The sequence below is a fragment of the Varroa jacobsoni genome, unplaced genomic scaffold (genome assembly GCF_002532875.2).
Source record: "Varroa jacobsoni isolate VJ856 unplaced genomic scaffold, vjacob_1.0 scaffold_173, whole genome shotgun sequence".
In the NCBI taxonomy this organism is placed as follows: Eukaryota; Metazoa; Arthropoda; class Arachnida; order Mesostigmata; family Varroidae; genus Varroa; species Varroa jacobsoni.
In genome coordinates, this window is record NW_019213075.1 from 34,157 (window position 1) to 53,740 (window position 19,584).

General features: G+C 40.2%; 1 long non-coding RNA gene across 1 annotated transcript; it reads left to right on the forward strand.

Moving 5' to 3' along the window:
* Positions 1 to 11,882: 11,882 nt before the first annotated feature.
* Positions 11,883 to 18,876, forward strand: LOC147753847 (uncharacterized). Its single transcript, XR_015315314.1, has 3 exons — positions 11,883 to 12,048; positions 17,823 to 18,326; positions 18,735 to 18,876. It is a non-coding gene; the product is annotated as an uncharacterized LOC147753847 (long non-coding RNA).
* The last annotated feature ends 708 nt before the right edge of the window (positions 18,877 to 19,584 follow it).

Below are 19,584 nucleotides of genomic sequence, written 5' to 3' on the forward strand. Positions count from 1 at the left end.
ATTCTCATTACGTTCTTCTCGTATTTCGTGATCGCTACATTCGAGTCCAGTTTTTTTTGTATGACAATGGCACATTGAGCAAGCTTCTTGTACGTGACACCCTTCATACATACACTGCAAATGGTTTCCAACAACACGATCTCCTAGCCAATAACGATTCTGCAAATCAGAACCTGTGCTAATCAGGCATAAGCTAAGGCTGTCAGGACTATAAAAATCCCCTGGTCTACTTGTATGTATGTATGTATGTATGTATATATATACATATATATATATATATATATACACTAAAAATTGTGAAAATAATTGAAAAAACAGCGGGGGTTTGTACCTTTACGTTGCATCATCCCGCCGTTTTCATACAGCCGTGCTGTACAGATTGGCAGAACAACTAATAGTTACAAAAAAGATTAGACGAGCTAGTTCACTCACGTTTTTCTGTTCTTTTTCATTATTTCTTATTATATCTAGCTTATTTAGACAGCAATGAAATCAGTACTCAGCAGTAGCAACTTTGACACATGTCATAGATGTGTAACATCAGCTACTGTGATCTGTCTCTCGCTGGTCAAAAGCAGCCGCTCTTGTACGAAGTGCTTACTCACATTTGCGATGATCATTCAACAAACCGGTCATACTCGTTAACGCACTGTGCTCATTTTTGTACAATGAAAAAGTGCTCAGGTCGGAGTGATCACACTCGCAGTAAAAACATTTTTATTTAAATATTAGTTTTTTTTTTTTTTTGTCATGCAAGTAAATACGTCTCTGGGACGTTCTCCATTAATGTATAGCCTTGGTCTGATAGCATTCGGTGTACAAAACGTATTGCTGAACTTAAACATGACAAAAATGTCGCCCTCCTCTGTAAGTTGAGTTTCATTTACACAAAGGAACAACTTGTGGCATCTGTTGATTGAGTGTTTTCTGTTAGCTTGCTGAACATAAGAAAATCGCTTCTCCGAGAAAGAGAACGGCCACTTCTCGCAATATATTTACGCCATCTTTTAGCTTGTTTGTAAATAGAACTATTCGGCCGAGCCCGATATGAGTCAATGTCTAAAGCACAACATCCAACTACTACAGTGTAGCTTCTGCTTTATAGCGCATGCAGGACTTCGCCTTTGTGCCTTATGGACAAACACATCTGATATATAGAGCCCTCATGATATAGAAATAGTTCAAACCTATCAAATATCCCGCGGTTTGCTTGTGTGTACAGACACTTCATATAAAGACAGGAACACAGATTAGCATAGCTGGCTGTAGATCAGGACATCGTTTGATCCTGGCGGACACTTGGATTACTTGTTGCTCTCAGTTAATCGGGACGCTGATCAGAGATAGATACCTTTTCCAACGTCGTGTAACTTATAGTAGATGTAAAGTCACCTGAAACGAAGCGTATGTACTATTAACGCACTGGTGTAGAACAAAGTTCGGCTCAATGGTGTCTTATAACTACTCGTATTACCGTATCTACTAGCGATGTACTCGTATTCATTAGTAATACTGCACCATCGATGAGAAGTGAATTCAACCGAAAGAAGCATTGCCTGCCTATTCCGGCCTGAAACTGTTGCGAGATACGAATTTTGCGGTCTACATTTTTTTCATTTGCTCCCGAAATTGAAATAGGGTTCACAGCAAATGTAAAATACAATATTAAAACAGAGCAGTATGTACACTAATGTTGTTTATAATATGGTCATAATTTAAACGAAGTATCAAGCTGATGTACTGAAGGAAATGTTCCACAATAGGACGAAGTCGTATATATACGAAGTAGACGCATCGAAGAGTTGATGACGAGCTGTCCCTATCTTTACGTAACTGCGACCGATGTTTACACACCTTTGCGGTTACTACGAACTACGATAACATCCTTCTCTGGCGCTCACTAGCCTGGCCATATTTTTCTATTGCGTTTCAACTACCACTTTGTAAAATCGCCGGCAGTCTTCTACACAAAGATCTCTGAATTTGGGTTGGGCTTGCCGTTTCGTGCTTCTCGTTAGAAATGCCGCTACTGTTATTTACTACTTTTTATTTGGGGACAAAGTATTTGCTTCAACAAGAATGCGTTATAAAGTGCCGTAGCGAAAGAAGAAGAGAAACGGTGAAGATGCTTTGAGGTTTTATCGACCTAACGTTTACGCTAATCTAGTAGTCGACATGCATGAAGCTTAGATGGCACTTAGACGAAAAAAAAAAAAAAATGGCGAACTATCGTCGTGTTTATGTTGTTATTAGCTGTACCCAAGTACGTGGTTTTGTAGCCTGCTCCTTTTTATTGTGACTAATCAACGTCTCTAAGTAATTACATTACACTATATTCACAGTATTCGTTCTGACTAGAACATTGCCGACTTCATATGCAAAAAAAGAAAAGATTGAGGAAAGTACTACGGCAACGGCAAACGGGTATTTCCTATATGTGTTATATATGTAAGCATAACTAGATAGAAGTTATTCAGTCTAGTTGCTGCGAACATTTGAATTCGTCACACCTAGTTAGTTTCCCCTGAGTCTGAACCATTGATCAAGTATCGCCGTTCAACTTCGCAGAACAAGATGGCCTAGAAACATCCGAGCTTGTTTAAAGCATTTTCAGCTATACGTTTCATGGAACTCGTTGTAGTAAGTTCTGAGTGTTTCCAAGTTATTCATTCTTCTAGTTATAAGGCGACTGCCATATAATCCATGCAGTCATCAGAACACAGCATTCGCATTGTGCGGCCATCTGCAGAATGTTCCCTAGTGAAAACTTGCTTCAATAAGCATTATATATTGAACACATGCATATGCTTCGTTGCAGCTTAAGCCTTATTCAAACCCGACCTTGAATTTCTGTCAACCTTTGTTAGAACTGAAACAAAAAAACAAACAGTATAGTCCTTTTATAGAATAATAGAGGAAGGGTTATAGATTCGAATATTTTTATTGGGTACGTACATGGCTCAATAGGCTTTTCACCCATCCTTGATCCTACAATACTGCTTTAGATTAACATAAACTTAGTAGGGTTGAAGTTCGTCCAAAGCAGCGCGTCACGTTTCCCAACTGCAATTTCACTGACCGCTCGTTGCACTAGTTCAGTCTTGGCTTCAGAACCCACCGCGAGTGAACTCGGTATCTGCTTAAAAGGAGATATCTTACGACGGATCACGAGCTGTGATAAAAAGTGAACGTGTTTTCTTGTAGCTAGAGTGGTTTGACAAACTGACAGGACGGCGATAAATAATGTTTATCTTTACTCGGAATACATTAGAACATCTAATTGTAGATGTACCGCATCTTTCAAAAGCAGCTCAACGTGTAGGGCATAAATGGCTAGCATTAGGTAGATAATGATGGTCTTACCTTGATGTTTGCTGGGGAGTCTACTTCAGAAACTAGGATAATTAATGATGCCCCTATATTATGAGTTATCTTTATATAATATTTTTTGCTCGTTTGTTTGCAGTGCATCGTAATCAGCAATCGGCAATAGATTAAATGCGAAGGCCTCTTGTTGCCAAAGTTACTACTGTAAAAGGGTGTACAAACATAAGCACATATTTATTTATGAACAAAAGTCCCAATCTAGATATTAACTCGAAATCACGGCGTACTTCATAACTAATCTCATGTTGTTATGACGATATTTTTGATAATGGCATACGCTCAGTAGAGTACAACTCTTATGCAAATTACTTTGTACTGAATGTACTTACATTTATACAATTGATTCGTCCTTATCTGTGACAGAATAATGCAGCTTTTATTGGAACTAATTCCATATTGACCACCAAAGTGGTCTTCCTGTACAAAAAACTATTTGATAAAATTTATTTTTGTCAATATTTAACGTTAAGTCAACTTAGTCTCACAATCCCCCCCCCCTAGCTATATTTGTTAGCTCCTTTGAGCTAATTTTATGGATTCGTTGCGAAATATGCTTGCAAGAAACAACAACAGGGTATTTATGGTAGACAAAATTGGCTCATTTATAAATAGATGTAGTTGTTTATAATCCATTCCATGTGTGGAAGGTCAAAAGGAAACAAATGCCTTATATCGATTCGAGTAGTACTCAAACTCAACCGAATTGTGTACATCTAAAATATGGAAATGGTCGAGACAAATCTACCGCTTCGTATATACTTAGCAATGTATTATTATTGATGTTGATTTATCACTTACCGAGATTTTCCAGCTATCAGCCTTCCATCCTGCATTTAGTAGGTACCCTTTCTTATTCATAGGTATTTGAACAAGCCCCGAAATAAATCTTAATACGTTGACTTGATGGCTATAAACTTTCATATGCTTTTCAGTAAATGTATTGGGCTGTTGCATGCGAATTTGATAGACTAAATTGGTTTTCTTTAAGCGATGAGCGGTTGAATTTATTATAGCGAAAATGAGAAACATTTTTAAGCCTTGAAAATCAACACTCAATAGCCAAGTTTTTGCTTCTTGAAGCAAATACTTACATTTTACATTTTCAATATAGAGATTCGTATTGAAGATCAGCGAAATGCTGACCAAGTGTCGAAATTCTAAGGGTAAGAACGCATCGCCACAAACCGAGGAGGTTTCTCATGAAAGCAGAGCTTTTAAGCTGACCAAAACTGGCATTTCATGTCTAATATGTTACAAAGCTATAATTTTAATACTGAAAATGTAGAAGCTGGGTAAAAAAAGAAAAAAAAGGCCACAGGCCTATTGGTAATGTGGGCTGTGTTTATTTCATGTGCAGTTCTCGGAATTTTAGTCAACAAGCATTCGCCTGAAGTATACGGCCGCTATAAACAAAGCATGATTCTATCTTTTCCGCCAACCAGAGAGGGAGAGCAACCAGACACCAGACGATATAATGGCGTCGCCCTGGAGAAAAGTCGAGCTCAGTGGCAGTGGGTTCGGACGTAAAATGGTAATCTTGTAACGGACATCAGAGAAATCTGCTACTATGAGATTGTTCAAGATGGACCAATGACTGCAGCCCGTTATCTAAAGTTCTCAAAGACACTCATGGAAAACACGCAGTCTGGTTACGCAAAGCCTCATCGCCATATCCCAGTACGTTTCTGGGTTGGAAAGATTACTTAGCCTTGGCTTCAACTCGCTTATTATCCCGTTTTAAATCCGTGTGATTACGGGGCATTTTATGTTCAAGGGTTGTTTAAAACGGCAACCAGTGAGCAGGCACAGCCCACTATCTACTTACTTCGAGAAATCATAAATGGAGATATTAAATATGAGAACGCAAATGGTAGGTATATGGCTATACAGAAGTCGCCAGAATGCTGTAAAAAATAAAAGCATTTCAAATAAATTAAAAAAATTAATTCTACCCAACTAGTTCACAAGTAATTCTACTAATTTGTTTTTAACAGCTATATATACTACAACAGCATTGAATATGAAAATTGACGTACTGAATATTTCATATATCCGCTTTCTAGAATTTAATAGCTAGTAGCTAACTTACAGCTAACTCATGGAGGCAACAAAGTAATGATAGTAAGAAACAATAATAGTAATAGAAAATTGTTTTTCCCCTTCATTAACTCACGTAGGCACATCTGTCGTCAATTCGGAAAAGTCTATTTGTAACGTAGCTTTCGTCAGGTTAGCATTTTTCTGTGTTGCCTGCGATCTGCTGCTAACTACCTTCTCTCGTCCAGGATTCGTTACGTTATACTGCCGCGGTACGTGGGTTAACAAGTGTGTATGCTTATGTGTAGTCGGGCGGCGTCTGCGAAGAACGGTGCAGAACCTCTGCACCACTCTGCGCCCATTGTAAAAGAACGGATGACGCTGTACTTCCTCTGCACAGAGATAGGGTGCTATGGGGCACCGCTACTGCCGTTACTAGCGCTGCCGCCTTGTCGTATCGATCGAAGGTCTGCCGCTGCTGCCGCTGTTCCTTCTATTGCTACTACTACGTTCTGCCTCCCTGGGGCGAAAGCAATGTTACGACAATCTCAGACTTGGCGGCCGATGGACAGAGCCACCGACAAGCACTTTCCCCAACTATACGGCCTCGGCTAGATGACCAGACCCCCACCTCATCTGTATATATATATATATTTGTGGGGAACCATCGACGGAAGCGGTGGATGGTCCTGCAGCACCAGAGGGATCACAGCCGCGGTGGCTGCCTGCCTAATCAGACTAGCGGGGGCGAAAGGGCAGCGTTTCTAAAGAAATCCCACATACGCTACTTTTAGGACTAACCAATCCAGTATGCTCCACAACCACGGCCCTACGAGCTCTCGCTGCCCTCCCCCGAACTCTTATACTCCACTACCGCCCCCTCCACTCCCCCCGCCCGGCCGTTACGCCTCCGGACAGCCAGCCTCGTGCCTAGATTCGTCATGCGTTTGTCTAGCCTATGCCTCGGCTGCTTCTGCTATCGTTATACAAGACCACGCTTCTTAGCTACTCATGTAATACTGATGGCTAGTTTACTCTGGCTCATTTTCGGCCCTCACTGCCGATGCGTATCGCAGCCCGGTGACCGTGAGGGTAACCGACCCTAATATCTAGCACGGTTTCATGTAACTTGGAGTAACGTCGTTTCAATGAGATACGTTTTATTTAGTCATCTAGGAAAGGGTCCGTCACTACTGCAGGAAATATTATACGTCAAATAAGTATTACTGATTTCTGTTAGTTAGAGTCGACTAGAACAAATCATGCAGATATGTGCTAGCTAGGGTAATGGTCGGTTTCGAAGGAGTATAGCAGTGGATATACAAAATAAATTGCGTTATTAAGCTACATCAAACGAGCCTACCCTTTAGCGTCGACATATTGAATTCGTTGTTTTGCTTCGAATAGAAACAATTTAAGGTTATCGTGTCGTCATTAGCATTTAACGTAATTAAACTGGCGCGTGTGTGGACATGGCATCGCGCATATATCATGTTAGTTGACATAGGAGAGAACCTACTAGATTTCACTGGTAATAACGGGAGAACTACGCTTGCTGAGCAGAATTGTAGGCCCTGCGTCTTCCTTCGCACAGCAGGTTTATTTCCGAAGCTGACTTCTACGGAAAGCACATGGTGAATTCTGAAAAAAAAAACGTCATATCCTATTATAGCTCTTAAATAGTCTACTGGAGCTGTGTTTGAGCTGCCTAAAAATGACAGTCAGCATAGGTCATAAAAAAGTGAAAATTACCATTTACTGCTACATTAATTCGTGGAAAAAACATCATGGCTAAAACTTTGTAATCGCGAAGCAGATCACTCGTCGACTAAGCCACTTTAAAACCTTAATAGGGAACTGGGCTAAAAAGCGCGAAGCATTATCAGTGTCATTTGGTGTTAGTATAGAACAACATGATCACAGCGACTTCGTACGAAGGTAGACATCTGCAAAAAAAATAAGCTCCTCGGGCTATGAGAAAAATACGCAATGACCTGCGTTTCTAGTTTTCGTGTGCAGAGTTGACAGTGATCGAAACTAACTTCTCTGCAGCAGCGGATTAACAAAGGAAGACAAAAGCACTTTCAGCTTTATTCTTTAGTAAAAAAATCACTGAATCAAACTTTATGAACTACTGAAGTTGAACTCTAAGCAGTTTTCAACTGTTCCCCAAAATCTTTGACTGATGTTCTGGTAGTGAACTGGTTTTTCTCCCGTTCATTAAGCCTAAACGTCTTTTAAGAAATTCGTTTTATGTTCAGTCTTTGAGACAAGGTCTCAAATTATTTAACAATACTAGCATCTGGTGCATACTAGGCAAAATTGAGTGCTACATTTCCGCCCCGTGATATCCAAGCGAGTCATATATCTATGTCGGACTTAATGTTTTGTACCGACTCATACGACTAGATGGATTTGGTTTGCCCCTATATACTCTCTAGATCTCTTTTCGCTTGCCTGAAATGTAAGACAATGAAGGCAGGAGCGTAAGCGTTAAATACAAACGTTTGTAGAAGTCCGATAGATCACCGGAAGGATCCGGGGACGTTCTTGATTTCGTGATGGTAAGACAACGTAAAAAGTCTAAGGGATCGGCGCAGACTCTCAGGGCGGTGTTCGCTTATTACCACTGCGACTAAATTTCTGTTTAAGTCCTGTTTCGAAGCATATGTTTTTGGCGGTGTCTAGCCATGGCAGAGGCGTGCGTAATGCTATTCTCCGAAGTAGTTAGTAGTTTCTGCTTAGGTTAGTAGGTTCAATGGCCGTTAGGCTTACTGACCTTTGACTCGATTTTTAATTCCGCAGGCGGACAACAGCGTTCGAAATCTCGTCAGACGATTTTACTAGAAGTCGCGCTTTCGCAAACGGTTTGCTTGTCTTGGCCTTCCGCCAACCTAAATGTCGATTTTGTTTTCACCAGAGTAACAGATCTCAACTGAGTTTCCGAGAGTAAAAACGCAACCTGTGTAAGTGCACGTGCATGTATGTTAAGTGCATAGCCATGTATCAGGAATAACAACTGTACAGCGTGCTCTTGAGGAGCATATACAGGCAATTTCAGTGGTTGATCGTGTTTGAAGTAGTTCACGAACGTATATGATTTCTGGCACTTTATGTCGAGGCAGGTCATTTGTGTGGTTTCATAAACGACGCTACGCTTGCGGATTTTGATTTGAAGTAGATGTTCAAGTTTTTACTAGTATTATTTTCGTCGAACAGCGATAAAGGCTTGCCAAACTGGATAAGTACTTGTGAGGAAAGTGGCATCTGTCAAGCCACTTTTTGAAAAGCTGCCATCTTAGTATTGATGCATATTTCTTCTAGAGACGTAGTAAACTTTCAAAGAATCGCCTTATTTTATGCGTTGAAAGAGAAGTTAAAGCATTCGGGTTGTTACGGAACTGATCTTAACACCGATGTATGGATTTCGATGTCCGGAGTTTGTGGAATGAGTCTGCACGGACAACGTCAAAGTGACGCGGCACACTCCGCGTCCCAAGCACGGTACGCGCGAGCCGGTTTGCCATTAGAAAGTACCTATTCGAACTGCAAATTGCTTCTGTTTAAAACGACCCTTCATATCGAGAGTTCTTTGCGATAGTTCTACGCATGCGCAGTTCGAACAAGACAACACATACAAAAGTACGATCTTCCCTAGAAAATATCGGAAGAACATTTGATTTTTAATTGTTGTATTTGTCTTGCTCATACTGACAAATCGAAATCGATCTGAATCGCGAATTGAATAAGAGAGAACCAGACTTCTGTTTTATACCTGCGTCTATCTGACACATACTCGTAAAATAAGGCGATTGACTGATGCGTACTTCTAGAAGCGGAACTCGATGATTCATTCAAATGCTACAGAAGCACTTATCTGAAGTGCTGGTTGTAAGGCTGATGTTTCCAGGTGGCGTTTCAGCTGGCCAGTCTCACAGAGTCGGTCCGAAGAACATGTGATTATGCGCAATCACACAATGACATGTTAAATTCTACAACGAATAATTTCCTCAAGATGCGGTTATAGTTTAGTATCGGTAAGGATGCGTCCTGTAACATACATAGAAAAACACACATGTTCTAATTGTGTCTTGAAGTGTCCCGAGTACTATCGCATTTTACCGGACCGAAGAATGTTCCAGCACAAGTTGGATCGGTGGCAGCTGCGATACTTACCAACATTTTTATGGCAACCCAAAAACAGGTTACTAGACAACGATCTCGACAGGCCAACCTGAACAAAACGTCCATGAGATTCATAATTTTGAAGGAGTCTGTCCTCTTCGTTTTAAAACTAAGATCTTATTTTGATTTGCAGAAAGGAAATTCGTCATATCATAGATATTGTTGCTTTTCGGGTCAATAGGCTGCCCATATCTGATTAGATTAAAGAAATAGAAGCTTCTCTGCGAACATCTATTTTCACCCATACAGATTCTGACCTTGAGTGAAGTAGTATACTAATTAATTGATCATCAATTTAGGAAATGGCTAGATCTATTAAAGATTAATTGAGATCATTTTCGCTTGACTGTAGCCTCATCTCTAGTGGTACTTCACTTACTACAGCTTACCCTTAACTTTGGTGAAGACCTCCTGCGTTATTTTTTGTTGCTGTACCGTAACTTTATTAGCCCATTAGCTGAACACAAAGAGAATGTTTAACCTATGTTTACAATTATAGGGCCAGAACTTACAATGTCACCGTTGAGAAGCTTTTAATTCATACCTCGTCCCAAAAAAGCTGCTAGATGAACAATACGGCTTCAATAGGAGCATATCCGCTTAAAAGCATTTAGTATATAATTTAAGGTACTATATATGTACGCTAAGTACGAGCCTATTTTCACTAGTGCAGATTTAGATTTGCCAAATGCGTCCGATAGAGCTTCCCACCCACGATTACTGGTTGTCTGGAATCGAAACTAGATAATCTTGCAATTGATAATCGACTGTCGCTTGGTTCGGCCTTGTCGGTTGGACAGCTGCTTAGCAGCTAAGGTCGATAGGTCATTGTCTCTAGCGAGTACCGAAAGAATTTTGCGTAGGCCCAGTTCTGTTTTGTCTACTCATACATGATCTTATAATTTATGTTGTTTCTAAAAGCGGTATTTATGAGCTGTACACCGATGACCTGGAACTATGTGCTACTTCCAGCTTTCAGTTGACCCGCTTAAGGAATTGGTGCCAAGATTAGCAGTTGATCTTCTGGTAAATATGATAGATTTTAGGTACGCTTTTAAACTGACATTGTCGATATAGCCGAGTTTATTTGGGACTTGAGAATTCCTATACACATCTGTCCACACTTTGATTTACATGTTACTGGAGTTGTTAAATAGCAAATTTTTCAGATTACAACTTTCTGTTGCATCATCGTCAGAGAAAGGGATTCCTATATAACGCTCTATGATTGCAATGTTCAAATATACGTATTCCTTGAATATATGGCGCCCCTATTTAAAGAAACTCGCTGAAGTGCCTGACGAGCTCTCATACAAGCTTTCGCATAGTGAAAACTTGTTTATCTCAAGCCAATGAGCGAATTTTACGAGGCTGGCAATATTAAAATGTTTAAGAATAATAATATAAGTATAATAATAAAAAATAAGATGACAACTAATATAAATTCACTAGACTAATTCCTAGTCATACCCAAATATAACTTGTGCAAGCCCCAACTACATTTCTACTTGTTCTATTATGAACATCGATATTAAGGCTAGATAAAAGTTTTCGAGACCTATCTCATACGGTTGGATCCCGGTACGAAACGAAGTGTGTCTGGACTACATCAGGAGTTCTTAAACGTAGTAAGCAAGTCGCAGGGACATAAAAATGTATTATTCTCAGCGAATATATTTCGTTTTCTTACACAATTCGTTATTAACTACAAATAAAAATGTTATTGTATTGTGTTAAGTAAGTTGTATCATGGCTATACTGCACAGAACTTAATTGGGCTTTGCACAATTCTGGCTAACGAAATATTGAAGGGCGGCCAACTTTTTAACAAATCAAAATACCTAGAAATTATCAAAATTTTATTTTTAATCTGGCATGCCTTTGATAAACATTGGGCCTGAATTGTAAGACTTTGCAAGCATGCAACATTTACCATGCGTAAAGATGCTCAGTCTTGTATTGGAGAACAATCAGACCAATTACACTAAGTTATCTAGAGCTATTTAGAGCGGGTTCAAAAACTTAAATAACCTTTACACTATTCAGGATGGAAAAACAGTGTTTCGGTCCCGTGAGACGCACGTTCTTTAAGTCTAAGAGCATCTCAACAGGTGAATGCATGTTGTTTGCATCATTACACTTAATCGGCCTATCAATGGCCTGTCTGAGAGAATCGATGTTATATATAAAATATAGAAGCGCTCTAAAACACGCCAACATACATTTGGAGAATGTGGAGCCTGAAGCCAATGCTTGATCCGATTTTTTTTCGAAGCCGCGACTGAATAACGAAGGCGAAGAGTCCTGCATAGGCGCTAATTGACCGCAGTGTGTGCTAACGCCGCATATACACATTAAGGCTCTACTGGAATTCGAGATATCTGCTAATATTAACCACCTCTTCCTCGTAAAAGCAAACGTTCCTGCTATTCATTACGGGTATGAGCATCAGATCACGGCCGAACTTGTTCGGCATTGCCATTAAAGTCGGTTTTCCTCCTGTCTGAGACAGTTCCTTAGCATGACACACCGGTGGGTAACACAGACGTGCTCGCGTTTCGCCTACGATTTTTACTGCTAATTGTTGACCAGATTGTCTTTAGGATACGCTACCTGTGTGCCAATTAGATTTGGACTTGGTTTATGAGGAACATTTGTTGGCTTTCTCTCTTAAGTTTTAATGTTCTAGTTACACGTACGACATATATCTCGTACATCTCTTATTGAGCTCATTGCGCTTTTGCCGAAGACTTTCAAAATCATACCAGGTCGTTTTTTCGTTTGAAGTGCCGAGGTGTGGTCATATCGTCTGTGGTTTTCATTCTCTCAATTGCTGTTCTTAAAATGATCGAAACAGGAATTAACTGTTGTTTCTGCTATGAAAGCCTCCTCGACCAATTCTGTCAGCAATTTTCGATGAGTCACATTAGCATTTTTGGCCTCGAAACAGAGTTAGTCACAGAGTGTTAATATTTAAAAGCAAGCAATGTCTTTGTCTTTGATTTAATTACTTTCTGGTAATACCCAAAGAATTTAATGAGTCCATATATTCGATGTACGAAGTCACTTTGCTAATGCTACGTACTTGAAAAGTTAGTCAGCTTTTTTAAATAGCTCTAAACGACTTAACAGAATCCAATAGCATAAAAACAGGGTACGATTTTTTAATGAGTCTTGTAACTTTAATAGTTGTGCTCTGTTTAGCTTCAATAGCAGCAATATCCGTAGTAACTGATAACACTGCTGAACTGTTTAGCTTCTGGTAAGTGCCCAACGGTTCATTAAAAAAAATTGCGACATAAATTTAACTTACCTGGCTTAGTTCGATTACAGAGATGCATACCCATATAATTGTTAGTCTGTTTATATACATTCTCACAACCTATATCCTTTGTCGTTTCAGACGAAAAAACATATGACAATGAGCTTGTTCAGTAAGCAGTCGAAGCGTGTTGCTTCGACGGACATTAATTATTTCCGTTACGGGGTCTTGAGCGTGGATGCTGGCCTTTGCGTCACTGCTGTACTGTACTAGGTTTCTATAAAAGGAACTCTGTAAGGCGCTTCTAGCAACCTTTTCTGCAGTCATAACGTACTATTCCTTGTCGCCGTTCCGTTGAGGAATCATTTCTGACGCGTCAACAAGCGGTCATTGTTAGAGAGGGCATGGCGACGAATTCTAAGAACATGTAAACTGGTAAACGTTTTTTCAAAAACATATGTTTTTCGGTGTCCGCTGGGATCGCTAATGCTAAAAACAATGTGAGAAAGAAATACGGTGCTTGCCCTTTTCCTTTAAGACGCATGCTCATTTTGCGCGCCAACTTCTAACGTGGCTAAAAACCTAGTAAGTGCGGTACGAAGAGGCACTAAATTTCGTCTCTCTTCCTTTCGTTCTCCTTTGAGTTCGGGGGCAAACTCTGGTTCACGCATTTTCGAACCAAAATCATCTGAAGCTCCCCCGCAACGCTAACGGCTAGAAATTACTGCTTTGTTTTACGGAATCGGAGGTGCCGTGACTGGTGTTGCTGCCTTTGTCGAAGCCAAAATGCATGTGCTACCTATTTTCAATAGTTTACGTGCCGTATCACACTAGATTCGCCCATATGATTTTGCTGTAACACAGTTTCTTTATTTAAACCTCTCTTTGCAAATTACAAAGAAGGCGCTGCAAGCGATTTGTCCGATTGGGTTGGTTTACGTAGGCTTAAGTTGAGTTGAATTTTCAACGGCAGAATTCGAGTTTCGACAAATTTAGAGAGCAGTGCGTCTCCTGTAGGGACTAAGGGATGGGAAAGCTGGTCCGCTTAGGAAACGTCTCGTAGTTAGCATATGTCCCAAGGGAACTCTTGAAAACTGTCTGCTCTGTATATGTCAAATGAGCTTTATCGCGTATCGTGCTTCGTCAGAGTTCGGAACGAATGTTTTGCGCATGTGAATTTAATACGCAAAGGAACTAAAATGTACGGTTCTTTAAACGGAAGCCCGACTGACTATTCTGACTAATATTTTACATCGGTTCGGCTTTATTAAAGGACCCTCAGTTGTACCAGTCAGGTACGTTATGAACGGTAAATTACAGTGTTGCACACACGCTTACGTGGAAAAGCCGAGAAGGGTTCCTCGACTATTTATTGAGACAATGTGTTCAGAAAAGTGCCTTATGAAAATTAGGGCTGATTATTACTACGGCAACTTGTACGTCATCAGTGCGGCGCAGTGACGATATTCTCGATACACATACAAGTCTGACGGGACAAAAGTGCCTTTGATACAATGCTCATTATTTTTGACCAGGCTTGTAAGAATACCAGCCAATGGTTGAACATGCAAACGATGTACTCAGTCTTTCAGGCCATATGATTTAATGACCTGAATATCTGCGCAGCAGATGCAAGCAAGAAACATCAATCGAGATGGAATCGTATGCCAATTGGCGAAATGGCAGCCGTGGACTATTCCTGTATCTGTACGATCAGAGGATTAAACGTGACCATTGAACAGTATCGCAGCAATACCCTTTCTCTACGGATACCGTTCAGTTAGAGTGTATCTCTAGCAATTTTGTTTGCTAAAGTAGCATTTAGAAATATTTAGCTTTTCCGTAGAATAAATAATGGAAAGTCCAATACATTAGTCTACCTGTAGAATACCGTAGAAACTCATCCACGTCTTAATGTTAATTTTTATTTAACCCATTGCTTAATTTAGGATATAGTTGCAATAACTCATATTGAAACGCCCACCGCTGAAGTGACTAAATGCTTCGAGCCAACATGCAGAAGAGTATTGCCAAGTGTTCCGTATGCGTCCAATGACGCCAAGGTAAGCACTGATCTGTGAAGCAGACTGAAGGAATTTGCGACACGGCCATAGCGAAGGCAAAAAGCCACCAGCAGAATAATGGTGACCCTTCCTCGCTGGCTTTTCTAATTTTAAAGAAAACGAATTTTTCTAGAAAGGTTCGTTGGAATTGTGCGTCTAATATTAGGGAACTAGGAAAAATGCTTCGGCTGATTGGTTCCTTACAGCTTAAACGTTCGCAGACTATACGTGCTTAACCTGCTGTGCCTACAAGTGGGCGCCAAATAACCACCGACAAGTATTTGCATTGCATACACTGGTTACGAATGATGTCAATGAGGAAGCTTACATTTTAATGAGAGAAAGCAGCTTTTGAAGCAGAAAGATGGTGCTGATAATTTCAAAGGAATCTTTCTTATTAGTTAACTAACTGATTTTGTTGTTAGCAACATGCAGAACTTCGCAATTTTTCTAAAATTCTATAGCTAAAATACTTGCTAGCAAAGCGAAGCTGTACGACACTTGCATTGTTTATATGAAAAGCTACGATACTGGAGCAAGCCCGCATAGGGAAACCTCGCGGCCATGATGAGAACATTGCTAAATCGACGCTTGCCAACGCGATTGAAATCCTTACCAAGAAAGTTTTGTGGACCCTCACTGGTAAAAATAGGTAGATTCTTCAGTCTCAGTTATTCTGCTCAGCTGTGGCAAAACATCTTTCGTCAAAGAATTGAGATTCTGTCAAAACTAGTTTTTCTGTTCTCCGTTTTTGTCGATTGTCTAAAAATTCTGCTGCCTGTAGGCGAACGCTCGACTTCGAAAATATTGCTTTTTCGAAGGTATCAGAGCATTTCGTTAATTAATTTATTATTTATAAAGTAAATGGATACGGAATAAGCAAAAAGGGCTGCATTCGCATTTTTAGAGATTTTATAAAGATCTAAAAAGATCGATTGTGGTTAGTGCTTTACAACGCTTGCTACAATATATGCGTTTAACGCTGGAACTTTTCCAGTTGGTTTTCTTATATCTGATACTGGGACTATACCTTGCTATTACCAACGGCCTCTGTGGTTCGATGTCGACTATTATTAAGCAAAGTTATGAAGTAACTAATACAAGTGATCTGATGCAGGCATGAATTTATAGAGACGTATAAAGTATAAAAAAATACTTGTAATTAATTCCGAATTTCATTACCATCCTAGTATGGTTAATATTCTGTTTGTGTGAGTTATCAAAGTGGCATAAAGATCATTTTGATTTACGTCGCAACCAAGTGCCTCTTTAGGTGAACTTCGTTGAGTTCAAAAAAAAAAACCCACGATATTACAACAGTCAGTGTGTCCTAACAAGAAAATGTTCCCAAACCATTTTTATTCTTTTGACAAACATAGATAATAAAGAAAAGAACTTATTTACTTTCGACAAAAGTCTGCGGATTGTCCTTTGAATCGAAGTGGCGTATTTATAACCATGTATCAGTCTAACATTTCTTGTCAACCGCTGGACTAACACGATAGCTTATCGTGCTGTATTGCTTCTAGTAGTTCCCTTTCAGTCTCCCTAGCGTCGTTTCGTTCTGCAAGTTAGCTATCTACTTAGGCGCTGTTCTTCTGAGCTAACGCGATGGCTAGTTTCTCACTTGACATTGTGTTTCTGGATGAGTTTTGTAACTTACTAGTCTGTTCCATCGCCGTGACCGATGATGGCACAGTGTTAGTGTCTGGGTCTCGAACCGGCCTCTGTTCTGCTTTCTATCCACCGCCGCCGAGAGCTTTCAGCCAGCTACGTTGTTCTCCAGAGCAAGTCAGTAGTTCCCTGGATGTTCCATCACTAGGTGTCAGGGTAGATTTTGAATCCAAATCATACCGAGCACAACCGAAAGGAAGAAACACTAAAAAATGACATTAAACAAGAACGAAATCATGTATCCTCTTCTTTTTTTTATTATTACTGCATTGGGTCGTGGGATTGTAGACTCCATTTGAGTTTTTCCGTGTGCACGTGCTGCCCTTGAAGCAGCACGTGCAGCTTCCTCATTGAAATGACTTCTTTTGAAAGCTATGCCTCGTATACAACATATAGTGCATAGATAGCGTTCGGTTCAGAGAATGTTTTTGGAATTCATGAGGCTGACCGAGCTCCATGTTACCTGATGCGCCATACCCGTAACCTCTAGGCAACACAAATATCTCTTATTATCTAAAACGTTTATATCCCTTATATGGGAGCGATGGTTCCCCCTTTGAATATTTATTATACAACTATTTGCGTGCATAAACAGCTCCAGGCTTTCCACGTTGCGTTGAATATCAGCCTACGCAATCTTACAATTGTACAATGGTCGCAAAACTGGAGACGGCATGGTATAACAATGTGGTGTAGATTCTTATTCGTCGAATATTTTATAGAGGTTATGCAATGAGCGTCGCGTGTAAGCCTGACCTATGTTTGACCAGTGTCTCATCCAACTAAGACGCATCAAACAGCAAAAGTGGTCTAGCCACCGGGGCTGCTTGTAGCGAACCTCATTTGTTCTATGCGACGTGTGGTTCACATGGTGTATACCTAGATACGCGCGCCAGTGTTCCCGTGATGGTGCTATGTTGGGGTCATGTAACGTAAACGGATTCCAGACCCGCCGTAGGCATTTCATTTTGCACTGGGGACGAGCTTTTTTAAGCCACTGCTTAACGGCAGTATTTAACAGACAGTTTCAAATATTCGCTTATTTGGGCACCTAATGGAAATGTTTATGATTTGTATAATTATTTTGTTTGTTTATACTTCCTTCTGAACTCAGCAAGCAACTATGAACAAAACTCCAGCTGCGATCAATTAGTAGTGCGATGTAAATTAATAAATAACGACCGAACATCTACGTTTCTTTCTGTGTTTTGCAGATAGTCTAGGTCGGTATATCCAGCAGAAACAAAGTCGTAGCCCGTGGCTTTAAAAATCTGTATGATTTCGGTTGATTTATAGAAACATATAGCAATGTGGTTAATTAACAGTCAAATCAAGGATAATCAAAGGAGATAAGCTTTTCTTATTCTTGAAGAAGTCATTCGCACGGTGTGTAGATACTTGGCAAGAAAACGTTCACCGCACCTGACAACGTCGATACGAAGCCGCGATGATGACGCTGCTGTATGCATATACGACTAAGTCTGAGAGAGCTTCGAGAGAAGCAGCTTACTGTGAAACTTCAGGGGTCCGGATAAAACAAGAAGACGCGAACCGAAAGGTTTTTGCTTTTGGCTTTCAAGATCAACATGGTATTCTACCGTTAAACCCCCTTTGAAGCCGACAACGTAATGAACCAAAAGTATTACGCGCTCTTTTTATGTGAGCTGAAGTGGAAAATCTTCCAGAAGATTCTCTTGTTGCAAGAAAGGAATAGTCCGGTGGGGCTTAAACAAACTATTTTGTTAGCTTAAAAACTTTTCCTATGTGAGTAGGAGGAGCTGCGCTTAGGATTAGTATTTGACTTTTCGTGTTACGCTCTCGTTGACTTTTTCCCGTCTAAAAACGTCCAAAAACAAAACACCAGGAGAAACATCGTAGACATATCGTACATAGTTTGATCAAGACAGAAAAAATACAATGCCCTCTTGTATTTCTCCTAGAATTCAATTTTCAGTTCTTACGAAATGTAACCTAACATAGTTGACTGTGTGTGAACGTTGTTCCCCAGTTGTCTCCTTTATCCGTTAGATTAAACGCTAGGGCCGCTTAACGCTACGCAACTGAGGCTTTAACTCTGTGCTTTCGTTCATTGCTTTACGCTCCGTACCGCCCCCTTGCGCGACCAGAAGCGACTTCCTACTTCCGCGGTCGTTGTCGACAAATGCTCGGCAATGAAAAGAATGAGCTTGTACAGCTTTGAGAGATGGTGTCAGCGGCAGCGGTGATGGTTGTTACCTTTTCTGTGAGCCCAGAAAATCGCTGAAGAACGAATGTTAGGATGGCAGCGTCAACTCAACGGAAAAAACGGTTTGCCACCAACGCTAGTCCGATGCTCTATAAGCACCGCCGACTACACATAGTATTGCAAAGGAGCCACAAACACCTTTCAAATTCATTTGAAATCAAATAAAGCAGATGCTCTGATTTAAGTGACGATAATGCTCTGAGAGGTTTGAGATGGGGCAGTGCTGCTTGAAGATAGCGTTTTCTTGTATACGGTGTTTTCCTATGATTATGGAGCAATTCTCTAGCCATCTTTATCATGATATTACTGCTATTTAATACAAGCTAAAAGCGCGCCAAAGACTCTACAATGAAACTACTAGCTTTGAAAAAGACATAGGACAAGCGAGTTGTAAAAAAGAAAACAAAAATCGATTAAAATGAGCGTACAGGACACTAGGTCTATCACTAAACGTTGACCTGATTGCTTTCCAATAGGTCAAATATTTTAACAAGGTCAGTGGTAAGTGCTAGTAAGTAACTGTTTTTGCTTTAAAGAAAACTGGCAAACTAGCAACAGATTGCCAACCCGCATTGGGGAAGCCAAGATACGACTTCGATAAGTTAGAGAATACATATTTGCTGTTGTATATAATTCGCCAAAGTGTTTAATAGCCTTTACGCATTCTAAGAGTGGTATACATGAAGATATGTAATGACATATACCTTTAAGGATAATCAAAGAGATTTCGA